This window comes from Manacus candei, unplaced genomic scaffold (genome assembly GCF_025592945.1).
Source record: "Manacus candei isolate 608988 ecotype Guabito, Panama unplaced genomic scaffold, ASM2559294v1 h1tg000008l, whole genome shotgun sequence".
NCBI classification, from domain to species: domain Eukaryota; kingdom Metazoa; phylum Chordata; class Aves; order Passeriformes; family Pipridae; genus Manacus; species Manacus candei.
Genome location: NW_026138056.1, coordinates 22,713,777 through 22,732,157, shown reverse-complemented (window position 1 = coordinate 22,732,157; position 18,381 = coordinate 22,713,777).

Below are 18,381 nucleotides of genomic sequence, written 5' to 3'. Positions count from 1 at the left end.
CATATACATGTTAAAATTAAATAATAATGGCTAGATCTTAACTCAGTGTTGATGCTAAAATAGAACACAGAATGACAGAATAACTCAGGTTTGCAGTCCAAACTCCTGCTCATAAAGGCCTGGATCCCTCTTCTTGAGAACTACTTGTAGATATTGAAAAGCTGCTATGAAATGTCCTTTTCTCCAGGCTGAACAAGCACGGGGCCCTTGACTGCTCTTCACAGGACAATTACTCCAGCTGCTGACCATGTTTCTGGTCTTCTGCTGAATTCACTCAGTTTGATCAATGAAATGCTGGGCAAAGGAGGATAATCACACCCCTTGGTGTATTAACCTCACTGCCGTTGATACAGTTCTGGATGCTGTTGACCCTTTTGTCTGCCAGATTGATGATCAGCTTGCTATCTACCAAAAATCCCAGTGTCCTTTCCAGCACAACTGCTCCCCAGTCAGTACATTTCCAGTCTGTATCCCTGCAGTGGGATCTTCCTTCCCAGGTGCAGAGCTTGGCATTTGTCCTTATTGAATTGCATTAAGCTCTTGTTGGCCTATTCCTCTAGTCTGTCTGGGTCTCTCTGGGTCTCTCTGGCATACTCGCAGGCATATGGACAGATATCAGTTTAGTAGCATCTGCAAACAAGATGCAAGTGCATTACGTTGCTTCCTCCAGGCCGTTGATAAAGTTGTTGAACAGGACAGGTTTTGTACAGATGCTGCAGTATTTAACTTGTAACTGACTCCCAGGTGGAGTTCAACCAATTAACCAGCCCAACCACTGACCATCTTTTCATTCATATACTTGTCTGTTGTCCAGACCAAAACATTCTAACTTGGATATTGGAATATTGCAGGAGGTAGTTTCAAAAAACCTTGCTAAAATAGAGATAAATTACATCCACTGCTCTCACATTGAACACCACACCAGTCATTTCATTGTAAAAGACAATCAAGTCTGTTGGGCATAAGGACTTTAGTAAATTCATGCTGATTCTTCCCAAATATCTTCTTCATGTTGCCCAGAGATGTGTTCCAAGGTGATTTGTTCCACAGTTTTGTCAAAAACAGAAGTGCAGTTGACCAGCCTGTAGTTTCCTGGATGACCATTTGGGCTTTTTCTGAAGACGAGTGCAACAGTTGTCTTTCTGCACAAGTCATGAATCTCTTTCAGTTGCCACAACTTTAGGAAAAATGATGGTCACCTTGCAAGGATATTGACCAGGTCTCTCAGCACTCTTGGATGAAGCTTGATCAGTCCCTTCAGCGTGTATGCGTCAAATAATTTTAAATAATCCCTGACTGAATCCTCAACCACTGCTGGTAGTTCTTCTTCTCAAACTTCCTAAGCAAAGAGGCTTGGAAGACTTTGTTTGTTGGGGGAGGCTGAAGCAGCCTCTTGTGTGTGTCCACTGACACAAGATCACCTGCTTCATTCAGAAATGGACTCATGTTTTCCTCATTCAACCTTTGACTACTACTAACTCAATGGAAGGAGATCTTGTTGCCTTGACATCCCTTGGGAAGGCCAACTTTAGGAGAACCTTGACTTTCCTAACATCATCCCCACATGTCCAGGCAACGTTTATACATTTCTCCTTTGTAGTCTGTCCTAGATTCCATTTCTCATATGCTGCCTTTTTGCTTTGGAGCTCTGTCATATATTCCCTGTTTAGCCTAGTCTGTATCCTAATACATCTACTTTTCTTTCTTTGTTTTTTTTTTTTTTTTTTCCTGAGTATTGACATGAAGCATTGTTCTCAGAGGATGCTGTCCTTAAAAGATCGACTAGCTTTCATGAGCTACTTTAGCATTTGGAGCTGCCTCCCATGGGATCCTACCTGTAAGATGCCTCTCCTGAAGAGCAGTCCTTACTCTGCTATTAATTTTCCTCAATGAGTGTGAATTCTTATAGAGATTTACCAAATTAATGTACATTTAGAATATTTTAGGGGAAAAAAAGTCCAAGATTCAGTAATTGCTTAAGTAAGTAACTTTAGCTTTTGGGCAACAAGCACATATTTGTGTTTATGCCAAATTAGAAATTCTTTGAAATCAACCCAAGACTAATAATAAAATGCCTTTTTCAAACAAGGGACAAAACTGATCCAGTTTTCCATCTATGATGCTTTAGATAAAAAGGGATCCTTCATCCTTCTCACTTTGAGGTCACTACATGGGACATGTGATTTCTTGCAGTGAATGTCTAGCATCTCTTGGCAGGTGGCAATGACTTTCGATAGGCAGTGCAGATGGGCCACCTCATTTTGGACAGAAAAGAGTTTGGGCACATAGATAAAAACTACACTATTCCATTTGCTTTCAGGGTCATCAAATGGACATGATTTATTTTATTTACTGTCACAGATGCAGCACATTTTACACTAGTAAGAATTACTTTTGCATAGTTCTGTATTATTATTATTATTATTATTATTAAGCTCTGTATATGTCTTTAAATAAGGTCTTCTAATGTATATTAGATTAAATAGAGGCCTTTCCACATATTTTCTCATTTTCTGCTCTGGTGACCATGGTATTTGCTCTGCAAAGGGCTAAATTTCATTCACATTTGTAGAGAAGATAAAACGAAATGAGACTGAAGGAAGAAAAGTTTGGGATTTGTTTTTATCTTTTTTTTTTAAATAAAAGTTAATTGCATAAGCTCTTCCTTGGTCGTTCTAATCCAGCTTGTAAAATAGTGGCGTGCAATTTTCTGTAGTGTTAATCCAGAGCAAATGAACATGAAGTAAAATTTACAAGTCTTCAACTGACACTATGTTTTGCTTATTTTTTAGGGCAATGTCAGGATACTTGCACTGCAAAGGCCTGTGCTGTATATGTTCTATGATAAACAACATTTCTCTCTTAAAAATCTACCAATCTCACACTTTTTAAAAGCACTAAAATTATTTAAGATATAAATTATTTGTATTAAAGTATTAGAAGTTGAAAAAATCCAATAAATAAATATTCACTAAATAGGGGTCATTCCTGTGCCTCAGAGAGGCATGAATTTTATAACCTCACATAAACAATTATGAAGTACACTATGCTTTAGAAAAAAATACCAAAGTAAAAGGTTCTGTTAAACTGGCAAAAGCTTGTTAAATTAAAAGCAAATTTAAATCTTATTCTGACCATTGTTCTTATTTTGAAATCTTGAGGTTCCTGGAATTTGCGGGTTTAATTTTTGTATCTTTTATTTCCTTTTTTGGAAGTGAACAGTTGACAGTCTGCTTTATATGCAGCATGCATAGCACATAAATAGCATTCAAATTAAATTCTACACCAGCTGTACATATCCCATACATGTGGTTTGCGAATGTTGCTGACTGCAAATGGTGCATATTTTGATTTTCAGTTGATATCTAAAACTGTGAATTATCTTCTGAATATGTAGTGTTTTGCTTTCAATCCCTAGATTACATTTATATCAAGCAAAATAAATACAACTGTCTGATAATCACAACCTGGATTTCTTCAACTTAGGTAAAGATTAATTCCTGGCAAACTGACCCCAAGTCTTGTCTTCTTTAAGGCAACAGTCCCATTTCAGATCTGAAAGGGAAGTTTGAAATGAAAAGTAGCCACAGAGGAGAAAATCCAGCATGTTCCTACACACTGCACCCTGTTAACCTGAAGTCTCTTGAACATGGGGACGCTTTTACTTCTTTAAAATCCTGGTGTGCCTTCAATGTAGTAAGGTTTGGTACTCAGCTATTAGCTCTTTCAGGCATGTTCATTCTGCATGACATTTATATAACATTGACTCGCAGAAACCTCTTCCAGCATCCACTGGGCCCAGTATAAAACCTGTGAGGATTTTTTTGGATGTGGCCTGTGTCTGGTTCTTCCAATATCCTGGTCAGGAATATGGCAGGGAGCCATCAGAGGGAGGAGAAGTAGCCAGATGGCACCAGTACACTGTTGCTTTGGCATTTTTTTCTGGCCAGCTGACGGGTGCGATCTCTAAGGAGGATTTTTGTTTGTTTGTTCATTTGTTTTGTATCTTTTCTTTCAGGTAGCCTGTGGACCTGAGTTAAACTCACTGGTAGCTTGATCACCTTACACATTTGCCACTTTTTCTTTTCTCTTTTTTATTTGTTGTACACAGTGTTGGGGTAAATTTACTTTGGTATACTAAAATCTTGCCCTGATTTCATATTCATTTTTCATACAAAAGCCTTGTTGGCTCTAAGGAGTGCCATATGCTTGAAAGACATGCAACACTGATATTTTTTTCTATCAGCATGTCTATGAACATTGTAAAAATTCAAGACAAACCTCAAAGGGAGCTAAGGGTTATATAGATATTTACGTCCACAAACCTCAGAGGGAGATAAGACCCACATAGATACCCACAGCAAAGATTTTATTTTAAATCCTGTCCGAGTTTGAAAATATCCTCTTTCACTGGCTGTATCTCAGACGTTGGCATCTTTTTTAACAAGTTGAAGGGGTTCAGGGTGCACCCTCCTGAGGGTGATCATATATGTGAGATTTGTCTCCTCATCCTCTGATCTGGCCAGGCATGAGCCATTTCTAGTCTATATAGCTGTGTTAACATTGCTCTGTGCTCAAGTCAGTAAGGCCTGGTGACAGGCTGTGTATATTACTGGTTTGTGTCTAAACAGCTTTGAGACTAGAGCTGGCTTGTATCCAGCCTTCTGAGAGCACCGACCAAGCAGCCTGCATGTATCTGCACCTGTCCACGTGGATGCATTATAAATCGTATATGATGCAATATAATTTGCTGTTTATAAATGACATATTGTGACACCTCCTCCTTGAAACACATTTTTTTTCCATCTAAGCCTTTCAGCAATAATCCAACACAGAAACAACATGGCTAAGAGAATAAGTGCATCACTGGGAGTTACCAGTTCTTCTTTGTGTTTGAACCCTATGATCTGCCTAATTGAGAGATTGATCTTGATTAGTTGTGAGCACCCATGGTTCCTTCTGATGGGAGCATATGGTATTGTACTGTATGTGCTTTGAGCCAGGGAACAGATCTCTCACTACCCCTTTTACACATAGGGCTGACATTACTAGGAAGACAGGCAGCAGTAGTATAATGCCTTCCAGCAGCTCTGAAAACTGTCTGCATGATTCAGATGCTTTCCTGCTTACTGATAATTTAGTCCTAATAGTACCTTAAAAAGTGGTTTGTCAGCCTCCTGAACATAAACACTCTGGGGTCATCTGTCTGCTTGCACCTTTACAGGTGATGATGTTCCTTCTGGTTTAGTATAGCAACAGCGAATGGGTGACTTCAACGTAAAATGCAATTGTCAAAACATTCAACAAAAGCTGCTTTTGACCAATATGGTTTCAATGCATCAGTCGAGTTCTTAAAAATTCTGTTCGACTAAGGTGGTTGATGCTCTGTGGGATGGAGAAGATAGGAAGCAGCTGCATTTGTGGTCTGCAGATGTTCAAGTCAGGAAACTGCTAACTACCTTTAATTGATCAGCTCACCAAAGTGGGGGAGTGAGTGTTCACATCTGTGGCCCATTCTTACAACATGTTTCCTCCTCACTAATTCTTGCTACTGTCTGGAAGCTTTCCAGACTGCTGCTAGTGATAGAAGACAATTCTTCCATAAAGCAGCAGGCATTTCCAGCTCTCGAAGGACTTTAAACAACTAAGTAGAGGTATTTTCTGTTATAATAACTAGTTAAAGTAAATAAACTGTACTTAGAGAGGATTTTAATTTACTTTTAAGGTTTGCTACTCCTGTAACATCTCTAAGCCTTGGTGCTTTTCTAGCTATGCTCAAAATCAAGTAGGGTTAAAAGTCTTGCAAAAAGCGAAATAAAATTATGTAATAGACCACCCTAAGTCACAGGCAAGAAAAAGCAAAACAAGTCATGTTTAGTCTGCAGGCCCAAATGCAAAAAATCTTTCTCCATCTCTTTATTCAGCAATGAATCTGTGAATGCTTTCCTAAACCCCTGTGGTTCTGTGCATACCTCTGTCTCCAGGTAGCAGAGAGAAGAGCAGTGAGCTTCCCCCTCCTCAGGGTTTCCGTGTGTCCCATTCAGATTTAAATTTTCTTTCTCTCTTTACCCCTAAGGCTTCCTAATCCCTAGCTGTACCAGGGAGGAGTGCTGAAGCTTCACTCCCAGCAGACCAGGGCTGCCTCTGCCTCGGAAATGGTAATGTCACCTCGACATGGCTGGTGGTGACCAGGAGCAGCCCAGCCGCTAAATTGGAAGCTGGCTAATCCCTAAACAGATTGTTAGCCATGGCTCAGGCTAAGCACAGTTCAAATCCCAAACTCATCTCGTATTCTGCATCTCTAAGCATTCTTTAAGCCCTCGTAGTTTGGGAAGGTTCATATAAAACACAACTGCCTTTGGGGTGATAATGTGACTGTTCTAACCTTGATACTGACAGTTACCATGATAAACATGGTGATAATCATCTAAGAAAGGTAAAGATGGATTTAGAAATCAGAATCTATTCTGTGAATCTGAGAGATGAAATGTTCAATAGTAATAATAGGTAACAAATTGTAGAATTCCTTGTAATAGGATGTTGTGGAGACCAGGAACTTAACTAGGACTGGATGTTTATAGAAGTAATAATATCCAGACTTATAAATAGTCAGAAAAACAACATTTGTTTTGCATTTGAACCTTTTTCTTAGAGACTTTTTGTCAGTTGGTAAAGTTAAACTTTGTTTCTTTATATTGCATTCACATCTGGAAGCAAAGTTGTATCCATATCTGAAATTTAGCAGCCTTGAAAGATGTCTGCCTAGTGTAACTGCATAAAAGTGCATTGGAATCAGTGTGGAGAAAGTTTACTGTTGTGTTATTCCATTATGTTTGTTTCCTTTTTCTGGACATCAAGGTAATGAACTGGAGTACAACACAGAAAAAGATTACCTAGGCTAGGCAAACAAAATCATGTAATCTACGGTGCAAAATTTAAACTTTATTTATTTATCTCAAGTATGAATATTTTTCAGTTTGGAGCACAAGTTTTTGTGAAATTTTGAATGACCATAAAAAGAAGAAATACTGTATTCCCTGTTTTCTATCAGAAAGATACGAAACTAGCACTTGAACAAGAAAAGGGAGAAGAACTACTTTTTTCTTCAAAAGTGTGACACTGTTAAACATGAAATATGGGTCTAAAGTCTCATCTATCTGAGAGGAGCTAATGAGAAACTGCTAGAACTATCTGTCACAAGAATCTTTATCTGAGGATAAAGATTCTGCTGGGGCTCCAAATTAGTTAAGGAGAATCTGTCTCTGAGGGGTAGAGCTGACTTGCCATTGTGCATACAGCTGATGCAGAGTGTGAGAGCTCATGCCAGTTTGACATGCAAAGGCAAGCAGAAGGATGTGGAAAAAACCCACATCTTTTGGCAAAAGCTTGACTAAGCCATGCCTTTGCTACTGCTGAAAAATAGTCCAGGACAGGCTTCTGGCAGTGAGGCCAAACAACATGATACATTCACTTCCACATGCCTAAATTCTTGTCCCCCTTGGAACAGGGGGTGTCTGTATCCAATCCACCACCTGGGCATGCGCCCTGGCAAGGGCTGTGCTCTGAGCCATACCCAGCCAGCACAGGTTGCTGCTGCTTGGCACAGACCAAAACTGCACCAGGGAGCATGCTGACCCAGTGAGTGATCGTAGTCTTGAGCCTTCACCCTGAGACTGGCTTTATTTATTAGTACAGACACTGCCTGAGAGAGCATGATGGAGCTCTTAACCATGTGTCTCTTAAGCATATTCTCCTCAAGTGTTAGCATTCTGCCCACTGACCTCACCTCTTGTGTCTTCTTTATGTGTCTCCTCAACTTTTAGTTTGTCTTTTAACCAAAATAAATTGTGCTGGGGACATTTCTGGGGGCAATTGTTATCCACATCGTGGAAGTGGGGCATTGGACCAGCAGCATGCCTTGTTCAGTCTCCAAGGATTCATTGAGCTTTCTGCCTGGGAGCCTCCAGTTTTGCAGTTCAAGGTCTAAGGCTGCTTCTGTCTATATATATAAATAGGTTGTATATGTGATCGATTGACTGGCTGGCTGTTTGACTGACCAACTGTGTCTGCTCATAGCAAGAGGAGATTTTGTACCCAGGGTGCTGCTTGATCCTCTTTGTTACTTATGCTACTTCACCGAAAACATGGGATAAATGCTGTAGAATTTTCCCAGTTAATCAACTAACAATGTTGTGTGCTGAAAAACATCTTAGAACTCAGATATTCTGAATGTTCTGCATACTTCTATATTCTGTGTTGAGGTAATCTTTCATTCTTTTGTTAATACTGATGAGAACTGCAAATATTTCCCATGCATAATGCTAAGTGATGTCCATGAGAAAATGTCTTTTCCTTGAATGCAATGTGTACAAGAGGTGCCTAAATGTACTGGTGTAAATTACACATGTTGAGGAGTAAAATTTTTATAGCACTTGACATCCTTGTGGTATGGGGTTTTTTTCTCCTGAAAGCAGAGGACTTCATGTGTGATTTCACTTCTGAACAGTCACCCCTCATTATTTTTTAGTTGCACTTTGGACATATACAATTTGACTGTCCACTACCTGCATCTGCCTAATTCTGTGGGGTTCAGGTTTTAGAGTTCTAAGTGAAGGGTTGATCTATAAATCTGGCCAAGAAGTCTCCAGAAGGTCAGTGTGGAATAAATAGTGACAGTGTAATGTTCTCCCTTTGTTTCATTATTAGTAGATGACCTGATTCTGCACTTTTAGTGAGACTAACTCGGCACTGACATAATTCAGAAACAGTTCAGTTTTTATGGACTGATGATAAAGCTGGACTGATACCAATGTCAGGCTTAAAGATGGATATAAGAGGCATAAGCCAAGAGTTATATACTAGTTTTTGATTTCCCCATGATGTGATCCCACTCTGCCCTTGCTCTGAGTCAACTATAATCTACTTAAGAGAATGAGCCAGAGACTGTATATTGCCTCATGTCTCTGGCTTGGTAGTTGGGGCTTAGTGTTGTGTTATGCATTGTCACAAGGTTTGGCATCACCTTGGAGAGTAGAGGGTAAAAGATGTGCTTCTTTTTGTGCCTGCATGGCACCACTCCTGTGACACTGGGCTAATTCAGCAAGGAGTGGTTCTATGCAGTTGGAAACTGCAGTCATTAAAATAGTCAGGAAGGTTAAAAAGAAGCAAGAGTGGGCAAAAGCATTTAATGTGTGATAAAGTAAGTGATTTTATAACTGATTTTATTACTTAAAGTTCAAACATTATTTTCGCTAGTCTTTGTCTGGTGTAAATGAAGATGAAAGAAGTTGGACAGGGAGAGACTTGAGTACTGCAGGATGCTTCAGGGATCACGTCTTTAAGGGTTATTAAACACAATTTGTTTTTGTCAGATTTCAATTTGTCTGTGTTTTAGCAAATCCTAGAAACTTGAGCTCTGACATTTTGTATATCCCTATTAATTATTCATTCCTGAGAATCTGTACTTGTTTGACCTTAAGAATTATTGCCTGTTTACATTGAAGAAGACCCAGTAAGACTTGTCATACATCGTCCTTCACAAAAAAAAAAAAAAAAATCAGAGTCTTTCTCCCTGGGTAAATGAGGAAATAAAACAACCTGGGCTGGGTCAATGGTTTTAATACTGGTGGGAAAGTCTTAACATGCTGCAGAGGCAGCATCTAAGAAATCTGCTGAGATAGCTGGATCTACAGTTCTAGGTTAAACTTAGGGATACAGGATCACATTTCATCAACACTATGTGGGATGAACTGACCCTTGTGCAGGGTGCCACCAGAGGACTCATGCATCGCTTATGTCTGACAAAGCATCCTAAGTGGGACTTTGGTGGTGCACAAGGGCAATGTGGATATTCTTCACAGGAGCTAAGTTTTAACCACTATGGGAAAGGTTTATACAATCTTTCTCTTTGTTTACATTTCATTTGTATTGAGACAAACTTCCACTGAACTCAATGTGATATTGGGTGTGTTGCACAAACCCCGCTAACTTCAGCAGTTCCAGGGCAGAGCTGGCTGCAGATTTCTGGTTAAAACAAGCTTTCGCTGGAAAAATCTCACCTCCATGAAGCATCTTACGGAAACTATTTGTTTTCAATGATGTCAGTGGGTTTTGCTCAGATTGTGTGGAAGCCTGAACTAACTGAATATTTGTGGCAGCCTTATGTGTCAGATCACCATGGAATTGACAAGCCCAGGGCTCAGGTTTTGCAACATTAGGGCAGCTCAATCAGCTCATCTTTCTAGAGCTATGAGGGAGCAAGCATAGCACTTAAAGGTCCTGGAATTAACACTTCTAGCCAGGACTTGTATCTTGTCTCTACAGCAGGATTCTGGGACACAGTTTTCACAGAAGACAGAGGTTCTGGTGTTTCTGTCACTGGACTGAGAGCAAATCATGGTCTTCACAACTCTGGTCTTCCTGTGATGCAACAGTGAACAAGACCTGCCAGCATGTTAGTTCTTAATATTCTCTGTTTTGAGATTGGGTATGACATGGATACTGAAGAACTCATTAGTATGTTAGTCTTTCCTAGAGATAGCCAGAAGTTCAGCTGATGGAGTGCTATTCCTTTATCTCAAAGAAAAATACCTCACTGAAATATGTTTTTTTTTCCTGAAAATAATTATTTTTATAACTTTTCCTTGTAGTATCAGTATTTATAGTTTTCATCTCAGATCAGGAATTAAACCCTCAATTCCTTCATAGAGATTTTTCTTATAGAAAAGCTTGTGATGATATTTAGGGTTACAGGACTGAGATTCATCAACCCTCATCTCCCTCTCCTTCAAAGGCCAATGAGCCATTCAAGCTCAGCACTGCGCTGAAAATATGAATGATTCCAACTTCCCAAAGAGAAATGGAAGAAGAGGGCGAATCAGTGAGCTCAGAAGGTGTTGAGTCCCCACCAGGAGGCCTAATCACATATTTCCTCCTCAGTAAACTGTGATTCCTTTGTCTGTCACAACAATTTTAGTGTTAACTAATTCAAAACCCATAAAGGTGAAATCCATATATTTTTTCTTGGGGTCAAAGACCTCAGTTGCTGATATTTCATTACTTGCTGATGAATGAGTGACTACCATCATAGCTATCTTTGGTTTTTGGCCTGCCTTGGAAATAGGAGCTGAACTAGAGCATCGGCTCGGCTGTTGTCTTTCCTAAAACTGGTTTAAGACATGAGGGGAAAGCTGTGTTGCTGCTGTTGTGAGACTGCACTTTTTATTTGAATGTGTATATAATTTCTCAATTTGTAAAGTGTATGCATTTGGAGAGACACTACAAACTCCACAAAGTAAGCAGTACTGCTGCAGAGATTGTAATTAAGGAAAAGCTTTTAAACAGGGCCTGGACTGAAAGGACTGAGAAGCAGAAAGCAGAAGATTTTGTTATCTTATTACCTATAGATAGGAAATCTTGCAGAGCTCTAAATTAAACATGAACATCTTGACTTCTGTTAGGCCTTTGACACAGTCCCATGCAACATACTCATCATTATATTAAAGACAAATGGGTTTGGTGTATGGACCATTTAATGAATAAGGAGTTGGTTGGATGGCCATGCTCAAAGGCTCAGTGTCCAAATGGAGATCGGTTACAGTGCTCTTCTTACAGGGCTCCATACTTAGGATCAGGACTGTTCAATAGCTTTATTAATGACAATGGGATTGCAAATTTGCTGGTACAACCAAGCTGAGTGCTGAAGTTTGTGTCCTTGAGGAAAGAGATGCCATACAGAGACCTTGACAGGCTGGAGGAGTGGGCTCATGAAGTTCAATAAGACCAAGTGTAAGGTCCTGAACCTGGTTTGTGGCAATCCACAATATCAAAACAGGCTGAGGGATGAATTGTTTGAGAGCAGTCCTGTGTAAAAGGACTTGGAGATCCTAGTGAGTGAAAAACTGTACATGAGACAGAAAAGAGCACTTGAAACCCAGAAAGCCAACCATATCCTGGGATGTCTCAAAAGGAGCACAATCAGCAGGTCAAAGAAGATGATTCTGCCTCTCTTCTCCACTCTGGTGAGACCCCATTTGGAGTGCTGCATCCAGCTCTGGGGTCCTCAAAACAGGAGGAGGAGCATGGACCTGCTGGAGCGGGTCCAGAGAAGGGCCACAGGAACGATCAGAGCGCTGGAGCACCTCTCCTATGAAGTCAGGCTGAGAGCGTGGAAGTGTTCAGCCTGGAAAGGAGAAGGTTTTGGGGAGACTTTATTGCAGCCTTTCAGTGCCTAATGGGGGCCTAAAAGAAGGATGTAAAGAGGTGTTTTACCAAGCCCTGTAGTGACAGAACAACGGTTAGCAATTTTAAATAGGAAAAGGGTAGATTTAGGCTAGGTATAAGGAATTTTTCTCTATGATGAGGGTGCTGAGACACTAGAACCGATTTTCAAGAGCAACTGTGGATGCCTCTTCATTAGAAGTGTTCAAGGTCAGGTTGGATGGGGCTTTGAGCAACCTCATCTAGCAATATATGTCCTTGTCCATAGCAGTACCTTTGGACTAGGTGATCTTAAAAGGTCCCTTCTGATGCAAAACATTCTATGATTCCATGATTCCATCATTCTATTCAATGTTCTTTAATGAAAAAAACATGAAATCTCAGTGATTCAGAAGACAGAATTCCCATTTAAATATGTCATGGGGATTCTGAATTTTTTTTTTTTATTTGGGAGAAGTATTTTCCTGACCATGTATTAAGGAAGTCAGTAGATGCAGGCTGAGAGGCTACAGACCACAATCTAAAGGTCCCATCCTACACCCTAATGTTTATGAATGACATCCTGGAAAACCGGTGAAACATCCTGCTTGAATATAGTCATTTTCACAGCAGCTGCTAGGGGTCCATTTCATGGCATATTCCTTTCTATGCTTTAAAAGCAGATCATAGTTTTCAAGCCCAAACAGTCTGAAATCTTAAGGTTTCATCATCTAAGATGCTGACCCATTATTTTTTATTGTTTTTTTTTTTTTACTTAATTTACCATAAATCTTACTTTTCTTTTTTCCCCATGGCTTCTCTCCAGCCAAGCTGCAGCTATTAAAGCATTCTTCTTTGGCTGTCACCCCGAGTTTTTCTCTTCTAGTCCCTGGCAAATTCCTCCTCCTGATATAAGTTACTCACTGCTCTTTTAATATATTCTGTTTAAATCTGGTTCCTTCTCTCAGCCTTTGGATATTCTCAAGAGTCACCATCCCACAAAGGAAGACACCAGATGCATTGGTCCCTCTTGTGGCTGCCATGGTATATATTTTTAGAAAGTTCAGAATGAGAAAAAAACTTCACATTGAGACTTGGCTGCTGTCTAGACTGATGGTAAACATGTGATAACAGACTGACCTAAGGTACTGTCAAACAGTAACTAGCTGTCGTTGTTATGCTGTGGCAAAAAAACCCCCCAAAACCAACCCCCAAACCCCTTTGCCCACAGCACCAGCTTTCCAAGGCAGAAAAGCGTAGGTGATAATCTTTTGTGAGCAAGACTGCAACTACTTCCTGACTGAATTAAGGACTTAGAAGTCCATCTCAGCTAAAAGATGTGCGAAAGAGGAAAGAATTAAATTAGTTATTCTCCAAAGGAGGTGAAGCACAGAAGGAAACAAGGTCCTCAGGATCCATGGGAAGGTGTAGAGTGGAAGGTGGATCATACGCCAGGAGATTGTGAACATGTTACACCTTGTTATCTGTATAGAGGTCACTTTTGGAGCTAAGGTAAACATAGAAATATACATGGCTTTCATTTAATTGCTTATCAGCTTCTGTAAACTGCATACTGGGAAAGGCTGAGCAAATGCCTGGGACTCGGTGCTAAAGCTCTGCCTCTTTGGACAGTTTCAACCAAGCAGTGGATTGAGGCTTCTGCACTGAGTGAAACAATCAATGAATACAGTGATCTTCTTTCCCTGGTGAAATGAAAGACAGACAGTTTTTCGTTGTCATAATTCATTTGTTCGCCAAATATTCTACTCTGTCTGATCAAATTCAAACCTCCCTATTTGATATTAAAAGCTGCATGAAAAGGCACAAGGCAAAAAATAATCCTCAAATATGTTAGTATCCCTGGGAATATATAATGAGCACTTACATATTTTCAGTCCAAGACAGGAGACAATGTTCTGTGTCACAGATATGCACACTGCACTTTGCGGCACCAGTGCATCCAGCAGAAGGCATTAAAAGGTGGACCAGATACTGGGGATGTCAGGACACATGCTGCCCATAGACAGGCCATGTTCCAGTGAATGCTTCCTTACAGCTGGTAAGAAGATTGTTCTGCAAAAATGCACCTGGATCTTCAGGTGCTAAGGCTGATTCTGACCCTCATTGTGCTAAAGAGAATTTGCAGAGATTTCCAAAGAGAAAGTTAGAGAGGTATGACAAGAAGTAAAGCCTGTATATTGAGAACTAAGAAACTCAGCTACTATAGGTACCTCCATACTGGTAAATAACGCAGAGCCTCATTTTGGGAGTTTTGGTACAGCTAAAGGGTCACAAGGGATGAAACCTGGATTTCTGTGAGTCACTTTGATCAGCGGACTTAAAAGGCGTTTTTGAATTAAATGGAAAGAGATCATGACTTCTGTGTGGGGAAAAATCCCCATTACTGAAGACAGCTTATGAGCTGAGGATGGATTTTCTGTGACCGCAGGTGGGGAGCAGGGAAGGGGGTGGTAGGAAATGCCCTGAGCCTGGAGGCAGGGCTGTGAACTGAGGAGAGGGTTGGAAGAAAACCAAGGGCTTCCTGACAGAAGAAAATTGGTCTGTGGGTTTACATCTGAGTGTGGGGCTGTGGCTGTTAGAGGGGTCAAAATATAACAAGTTAGACTGATTAGATTATGAACCCAGGAGGCAGCAGGTCTAATTTTTATTTTTAACTTTCTGTACGATTAATGCCAACTCATCTAATTTCTCAGGGCATCAGTTTTTCCATCTGTGAAATGCGGATGATGTGACCACCATCAGTAAATTGCATGATGCAAGTACAATGTGATATCTACCTCCAATGCTTTATGGACAGATTTTTATTTAGATACTCTACCACCTTTGAAATTACATTGAACAGGTGATTTGAAAGCTTTGTCATAAATCTAAATATTGCTGACACATTAAGAAGAATGAGGTGATCAGACAACAAACTGCATTAAAAAAAGAAGCATGTTTAAATCTGGTATAAATGAGTTTGAACTGCAGTGATATGAAGGTATTTTTATTTAGACATTCAGCCAGAAACGTGCAGCATTCACATTTTTATCCTATTCATGGATTTTCTTGGAACATAAACAACTTATATATTATTGTTACAACTTCGCAGAAGTGACTCAAATACAATTTTACTATTGTTGATGAACTGTATAGATAAGATTTGTTGTAGAGGAAGTAAATTTGCTAACGTAAAATGGAATAAAAAGGAGAGATGTATGAGGCATCCATCACAGAATATATATTTTACTTTCTCACAATAAATTGATCAAAGGGAAGGCATTTATTTTGCAGAAGACTGCACTGATTCAAGGATAGTCTGCACCAACAACGCATGTTACTATACAGAATATCCCAAAGTCTTCTACCAACTTCATAATTTTAGGAGTTGGGTATGTCTTTTTAACAGAGGGTAAAAGAAGATTCAGAGAAGAAATTCAGCTTAGCCTTTTCCATATAAAATATTTGTGAGGGAAAAAAGCTATGGTATTGGTCCTAGAAGAGAGCTGAATTGAACTTTCAGTTTCAGCGCTGTAATAGAAGCTGTGCATTTTAATGTGTACATTGTGCTTGCAGCAGTATGATAATACAGAAGCAGAGCAATTACATCAGTAGAATGAACACATTTCTAATGGTATTTGTGTTATATGGATATATGGCTGTTGGCCTGTAAGCTGATACTTTCATTGCTGCCATATACATGCAATCTACTTATGGTTAGGGTTGCCAGGCAAGTAATTACCAGAATGGAGTGCTAAGCAAGCAGTCCTGGTGTCAAAGAATCTGACCTTGTGAAGATAATGAGACAAGGAGAATTCAGAACAGATGAAAGCCAAGAGCACCTACTTTATCTACTGACAGCCAGAGAACACCTTCATGCTCAATCAGTTCCTGCTAATGAGACAAGATGGGGCAAGATGGTAAAACAGCAGTAACGGGCAAACTTTTTTTCAGCTTAATGATCTATAACTTAGTCAGATAAAATTGTCTTTTAAACCAGACAGTGACATAAGTACGAACAGAGAAATACAAAGAATGTATTTAATACATTTTGGGTTTGTTTACACTATAATGGGGAATGATTAATGGGTGGAGAAATATGCCCTGTAGTGTGGCTGGGGGAAGCTTAATCCATTTAACTTATTGAAGGGAAGGCAAAAGGGTAATGTGATCACTCTCTGAGAGTCCACACTAGGAGAGGAGCATGGTAATGGAGGGCTTTTCAGCCTAGCTGGCAAACAGACTCAGTATATACTCTCTGGAAGGTGAAACCAGAGAAATTCAGGTAAGAAATGGTGACCTTTTACTCATGAGGGTAATTTCTTGCTCAAAATTGTGAGGGACTCCTTTTTCCTCAATTTAAAAAATTTCATTTAATTTATTTAAAATTAAGATTGGATGATTTTTAAAAGTGTATGTGCTTTTTAATGTGTTTATAAACACCTGGTGGTCCAGAGGTGACTCTGAAAGGATCTTAGAGAGGTAAACTAAGAAGTGCAAACTGATTGTCAGTGGACATACAGCATCTTCAAATCTATTGGAAAGTTTAAAGGTATGCAAATTGCAAAAGGTTGAAAACTAATGGACTAGGCAAATTGACTCTTGGACTTGTATCAAGAATTAATGTAGGGGAATGTTCAAATCTCTCTTACACAGAATATCAGACTAAAAAATCGTTCTGGTCTATTCTAATTTTGCAGTCTATAAATAGGACTAATATTGTGGAGCTAGACCAAGATTAGGAAATTCTGGCATATGCTGTGTATTACCTCTTCCATTGCATGTTAACTAGGCAGCCTTATGAGGCCTTTGCAGGTAGCTAGCTGAATTTCTATATTATCTTTGTGCATTCTCTTTTTCCTGCCATTTTAAAGCTGCACAGGAATTACAAAGTATTCCTGTTACTTACACAAAGTCGTAGTCTCATTCTTTCCGTTCTCTGTTGAAAAACTCTGCATTTATTAATAGAACCATATAATCATTAAAGTTCAAAAAGGCATCTTAGACATCGAGTCCAACCATTAGTCTGACGCTGCCAGATCCACCACGAAACCATGTGCCTAAGCACCATATCTACACGTTTTTTGAACAATATCAGGGGTGGTGATTCCATCACTTCTCTGGGCAACCTATTCCAAAAGGCCATATTCTCTAAAGCCTAAAGGCCACAGCTTGGTGAGAAGGTCGGAGGAGGATAGGGGGATGGACTCTGGTAAATTGTCACCTGTAGTCTCAAACGTACTTCAAACTCCAGACAAAATTATAATTAAGAAAGGACCTTGGTAGGTTGATGGCAGAGAAGAAATATAAGCTCAATACGTGAGTCACTGTTTGAAATCCTTTTCCTCTCCTGTTTATAGCAAAGAATTTAAGCCATGAGCTTGAAGAAAACCACCTAAAAAGCACAGATTAGAGTTTCTGAGAGGCATTTTCCTGTCCCAGTTTTCTGGGAGCAAAGGGAAGGCCTCTGTCCTCTTCTGTGGCTCCAGTTGGAAGGGGACTGAGAGATTACAGAGCCTCAATTTTCCCAAATCCATTTCACTTCAGAGCTGTCTTCACTTCAAATAAAAAGGCCTTTCTGTGATTGATGCTGAAGTTCAGACCCATCTCTTCAGTTGGTGGAAAGGATAAGTTCTTGTCTCTGGAAGCTGCTGGACAGAAGTTCTGCTCTTTCTGTACTGAGAGAGAACTGAAGCATAAAGCCAGAGGCCAAGGTCAGGAAGGAAAGAAGCAGTGGCATGAGGGAATATTTGGAATCGATTTCTCTGACCAGCCCAGAATTTCACCAAGCACTTTCTTTGCTGATCCAAGATGAAGCTGGTTGACCTTCTAAAACAAAACAAAACAAAACAAAACAAACCTAGTCTTGATTTAGTGTCTGCAAGCAACTGAATCACTCCGAGGACTTGACTTGTTCTTAATTGAGGCAAAAAACTAATAGTACTTTCTGAATGCAAGTCACTCACGAAGCTTGAATGAGCTGTCACTCCTACTGCAATGCTTCCTTCCTTTTCTTATCCCTTCTAATAAGCAATGCAATACCTAGTAAAGTGGAGACCCCACCCAGATGGTGAGTTGCGTTGATTAATTTATAGATCTGTCAGATTTTGTGCATTGTCACTGAGACACAGGTTCCTAGCTCCTGCTTTGTTCTCTCAGTAGTTTGTGGTGGTGCCTGGTGGC